The sequence below is a fragment of the Humulus lupulus genome, chromosome 4 (assembly GCF_963169125.1).
Source record: "Humulus lupulus chromosome 4, drHumLupu1.1, whole genome shotgun sequence".
NCBI lineage: Eukaryota > Viridiplantae > Streptophyta > Magnoliopsida > Rosales > Cannabaceae > Humulus > Humulus lupulus.
Window position 1 is genome coordinate 75,238,111 of NC_084796.1, and position 5,974 is coordinate 75,244,084.

The 5,974-nt window shown below is 30.8% G+C and overlaps 1 long non-coding RNA gene across 1 annotated transcript; it reads right to left on the reverse strand.

Moving 5' to 3' along the window:
* Nucleotides 1-1,308: 1,308 nt before the first annotated feature.
* On the reverse strand, nt 1,309-4,399 carry LOC133829028 (uncharacterized). The gene is made up of 4 exons (XR_009891466.1): nt 3,889-4,399; nt 3,676-3,785; nt 3,477-3,563; nt 1,309-3,246 (listed from the first exon to the last, which is right to left on the reverse strand). It is a non-coding gene; the product is annotated as an uncharacterized LOC133829028 (long non-coding RNA).
* Nucleotides 4,400-5,974: the final 1,575 nt, after the last annotated feature.

Consider the following 5,974-nt stretch of genomic DNA (forward strand, 5'->3'; position numbering starts at 1 on the left):
TAGTATAACACTTTTTTTGTGTTATACTACACTTTAGTATAACACTTTTTTTGTGTTATCCTACACTTTAGTATAACACTTTTTTTGTGTTATACTACACTTTAGTATAACACATGTGTTATATTAGCTTAGAGAAACATAATCTTTTTTTACTTCCAAAACTAGGAAAATAAATATGAAAGTTGAAGCCAAATAAGGTAACATAAATAGATTTTTATTAATTACTCAAATGTAATTACAATATTTAGTCTACTAGTCTAGGCTTAAGAAATCATATTACAACATAATTTATGCCCAATTCAGATTCATTTATCACTAAATACAAAACAAGAAATGTATACAAAAATTAGTGAAATACATTCTTCCATTCTAAAGGCCTCAACTACAAATGTTGTCAAGAATTGCTCCAAAGAAATCATCTCAATATACCTGCACATTGTAAAAAAAAAAGTCTTTTTATTATTAAGAACATAAGACTTAAGCTAGTTTCCACCTGTAAGCATATAAAGTTTAAATAAGCAACTCAACTCAACTCAAGCAAACATCTCTTTTATCATACATAGAATAAGCATAACATATCAGTGAAAATAAAAGTTTATATATACATAGAATAAGCATAACAGGCATTTGTGTTGACAGTCACACCCTAATAAAGAAGAAAAAGAAAATTCTTATGTGTCACTATGTTGTAAGTTGGTTATGTACTATATATGGTTCGAAAATAAATTAGCTTTTGAAGAGAGAGATTTTTTAATGAGAATTAAGAGAGCTCAAAAAATTGGAAACTTTAAGTATGAATTCAGTAGCTTATAACAGATAGAAAATCTACAATTATATCCAAATATATATGTATGAATGCAGTAGCTTATAACATAAGGTCTAAAATTATGTATATATATCTATGTATGGATACGGCTAAACAAAAATCTGGCAGCCATGGAGATGAACCATAATAGTACAACCTGGCATCATAAAGATTACTAAAGGCTCACTGCTAGTTATGAAATGGAATAAAGTAAATGGATTGTATGTGTTAGATGGGTAAACTGTATCTATTGCTGAAGCTGATGCTATTAAAGTTCAAGAAAATGAGATGCAACTATGGGACTAAAGGATGGGTCATATAAGTGAACAAGGCTTGAGGGAACTACACAATCAGAAAATTATAGACAAGATAAAATAAAATAACAAAATAAAGACAAACAAAGCAATAACAAATTAAGACAAAGCTTTTTCTAACAGATTTTTGGATTATCAACACTAATATAATCTAATCTAAAGGAAAAAAAATTTAATTTAAGAGATGAACTCTATCTCTAAACAGAGAGATACACCACAAAATGTAAGAAACCTATCATAACTTAAAAAAACTTTCAAAAAGATCACTCATGCAACTAAGAAGTTTATGCTCAGTCTAATATAAATTAAAATACTAAATAAGAGGAACACCTCATGTAGTTAATGACCATTAAACAAATAAGCTCCAAAGCTTTTCACTTGACTGAGAAACAAAAACAGGGCAGTACTCATATATTTCAGTTGAGGAAACAAAACTAAGTAGACTAGCAAAAACAGAGGACAAATATCATCATCAGGCCAAAAAAAAAAAGTTCATAATCTAAGAAGCAAAGATGGGCCAAAATAGATATAGACAAAATCAAATCCAATGTAAACAAGAATGCACTGCAAACAGGTTCAAGTTACTTGATACAAAAGCATCAAAGGCATTGTCAAGTAGTGTTCAAAAACATGCATTATAAAACAGATTAATAATAAAGGTAATCTTTAATTAATTCTTCCTCTAATCTATTAACAGGTGATAAAGCAAATAAAGCATTATAAAACAGAGAATAACAAACTTAGATATTCAAAAGCCCTTAGATCTCATAAGCCAATATGGTCATTAACAGTGTACATGAGAATTTTCATTATAAGCCTTAAGAGCACTCACAATAGATTCTGTAAAATAGACTTTTTCTGGTGAAAAAGTAGAGAGAGAGAGAGCAATATATATGTATGTATGTATGTATGTATGTATGTATGTATGTATGTATAGAGAGAGAGAGAGAGACAAGGCTTATAATGCAAAACCATGAAACTGCTTCTGAAAATTAGATTTCCCATCACAGGGCAAATAAGCATGCAAAGAAAGTGAACTAACAAAAAAAAATGACAATATCTTCATATTATTACATAAGGCAATAAAATATATATTTTGTAGCTATAAAAAGAGACCATTTTAATATATAAATGCCTTTAGAGATTAATGCTAGAAATTTCATGAACATTGAAAATTCATTAAGAACCAATCACATCTTCAAGGTTTAAACACCACCACTTCAACCATCACCTTTGGCATTCACCACCACCAACAGCAAACACAGATCATCATCACCACAGCCAACATGAGAAAATAGTAATAAATAAATAAATAAAATAAAATAATGGATCATGGTGAGTACCAAAGATGGTGAGAGCAGAAAAGATGGAGGCTCAAAATGAAATCAATGCACATATCAATACAAAAATAAAAGTTTTCATCATCAGGCACAAAGTAATCTAGAAACAAACTAAAGAACCGTGGTAAAAAAAGGAAAGTAATCATCAGGCCAAGGCATTGTTTCCAACATTGAGTTTTTCCATCACAGGGCTTGTTGAGGTACTGCTGAATAAAAAAAAATTAGTATACATTGTTCCTCTGATCTAAATAAATCATAAAGAAAAGAAATTCTTAAGACTTTAATCATCAAAAGTTTAATGTGTTTAAGTAAGATCAAGAGTAATGTTAGTAAAAGAACACATTGTTAGAATTCTAGTTTGTTTTAACTACCTGGGGTACTTTTGCTATTCTGTTGTCAGATCAAGAGTAATGTTAGTTAGTAAAAGACCATATTGTTAGAAGTCTAGTCGGTTTTAACTACCTTTTTTAGGAGTCGATATGAGTTGTTGAAATCAATTCTCATTAAATTTTATTGAAACTTAAGCCTGTACATTTTCTCCACAATTCCTATTTGCACTCCTGGAAAGAATCTAAACTTCACTCTCACTACTTTCTGTTTCACCAAAACAAGACCATTTTCAACATTCTAAAGAATTCCAAAAAAATAAAAAAATAAATAAATCAACTTTTCTCATTGGAATTTGTGTGCGAGTAATGTTGAAACACTTACATAAACTTCTTACAGCCTTTAAATAATTTCTCGCAGCGATCTTTCAACTCTCAGCTGACTGCTCTATAGAACACACCTGTCAAAGAAGGCAATTGAATAGTATATAAACTCTACATTGCATTAAATATTGATGTACAGAGAAAGAGAATTAGGGGCCTGGGAAAGGATTTGAAGGGCCAGGGGAAAGATAACCACAACTAATCACCCACTGATAATCTACTTTATCATTTTTTAACAGAAAAAAAATTTGTACATAATCCAACTAATTCAGGAAACCATTTCAAAACACCCCCACAGGACCCGTACCTTGTCAAAATAACTCCCCTTCTTTGCTTCTTTCTTCTCCAATCTGCCTTCTGCATTCAATTTCTGGATCACCAGGTGGTCAAGAACCTAAATGATACATGTAGAGATGTAAGTAAAACTTGTGAGAGAAAACAAAAGGCATTATTAGACTCTATAAAGCAAACAAATTTCTCAAGAATTTGAAGAGAATATCATCAACCATCTTTTCTTAGCTCGCTCCAAGATATCTTCCTCAACACTTTTGCTTGTGACAAATCTGTAGATGTTCACAACTTCTTGTTGGCCGATTCTATGAGCTCTACTCATTGCCTGAAAATGAACACATTAATTAAGTAAAACCATTTTCTCTGATTATATTCTGCAATGAAAAAACCCATAAAAAATAACATAAAATACCCAAAAGAAATTAAACCTGTAGGTCATTTTGAGGGTTCCAGTCAGAATCAAATATGATAACTGTATCTGCTGTTGCAAGGTTGATACCTAGGCCACCTGCCCGAGTTGAAAGAAGGAAGCAGAAATCATCACTACCAGGTGCATTAAAATGACCCATTGCTTGCTGACGCAGTTCAGCCTTAGTGCTGCCATCTAGCCTTTGAAATTGAAACCCTCTATGTGACATATATTCTGCTAGTATATCCAACATTCTTACCATCTGCAATAAATCAGTATTATTAATTTAACCATCAGCAAATACTTATCTGGGCATTGAGTAATACAATATACTGCGAAGACATAATCACAGTCTTAGATAGATAACTCCCATACTACAATAGTAAAGATACAGGAACACTGAAAATCAGCAACATGCCTTTTATTTATCTGGATATATTGGCATTATAATTTTCTTCAGTATGAAAGAAAACTAACATGGTCATCAAAATGAAGATAACAATTAAAAGAGCGTAGAATAACAAGTCTCACCTTTTCAAAATAAGTAAAGAAATAAATCACAACCCTCACAAAGTAACCCAAGGATTCCATCAACTTCTAAGGTCTAAAATTATAGCATACTCCACAAATGCTAGTACCATAAATAAACTTACAACATTTCTTCATGCTCAATTTTACTTATAAATCATATACATGACAAAGTCATAGCATCAAGAAACATAATTCCAGATACTGTTCTAACATAGCAAGTTAACTACAAGTTAAGTTTTGTTAATTTTGACAAAAGAGCATAGAAAAAAAATTCTTATACTGCTTTGATGCCTACAAAAAACCATCTACTTTGGATTCCTCCATTGAATGTCGAATGAAGCACTTCTTCAATTCAACCACAATATTTAAAAGTGAAACTTGAAAATAATAATTACACAAATGTTTCAGCAATTGCTTAATACGAAAACTAGAACCACACTATGATGTTGATATGGAATGGTGAAGTTTTATCCATGGTAAACTTATGAGTAATAACATATCAAATTTCCAGTAGACACTAACAGGACATGGACACTAGAATCACAATACTGGCATTGCTAAAGAATATTAATTTATTAAAACAAAAAACTCTAGAAAGAAAAATCTCTTCCACCAATATTAATTTGGCATTTCCATGGAAGCATTATGTTATACATAAGAAGTTACAAAGACACCCATAAAATATGTACATTAAATTCCCTGTCATAACAAATTCAATAATAAAGAGTGTAAAACGATTAAATAAACAAATATAATAAAGAGTGTATGTTTTGTTAAATCATCAGTTCAGCATGTAAAAGAATTAGGTGCTGCTTGGCTTTGCTGAAACAGGAGAACGAACGGTTGCTTCTAAATTCATCAGAACCAATGCATATAATTTCCTTCTTGTAAGGGTTGCATCTCACAAGGGTTTCTAATTTTCATTTAAAAGTTTAAACTCCAAACTTTTCACATAGCAACAATGCTTAAAGCTAGTGAAAAGATTGCACAAACTGGTTGTGAGGAAAATGCAAGTCTTAAAGATAAAAGAGGAAAAAGAACATGATATGAATCAGCGATCACAACAAAAATGAATCACAACAGCTATTAATAACATAGGATTTTGACAGAAATGAAAAATAAGCTAAAGTAGAAACATTTTTCTCACCAGAAGATATGCGTATAACAGCTGGACCTAGCTTGTCCTGTGGAATTGGTAATGTATCCTATGTTCACTGATATCTCAACCATAAGAACAGAAGTAAAAATGGAGAAAATGAGAGGTAAAGAAAATCAAAACAATCAACACCAGTTGACTCTTACACAAAATTAAATACTGAATAGATGGTAATGTATATCTGACATTGGAAGGGCATTACATATAAAATTTGAAACAATGCCAACATTCATAATTAAAAACAAGCATGGTATTTGACTTGAAACAAGTATTGCACATATAAAATGCATCAAGTGTGGAAACTGTCGTATATCTAGCATTAATAATTAATCATAGTTTAGATGTAAATATAATATTTGCTGCACCACGAAAAATATCTAGATATTATTCACAAGGAAAACATGCATGGTAGATAAAC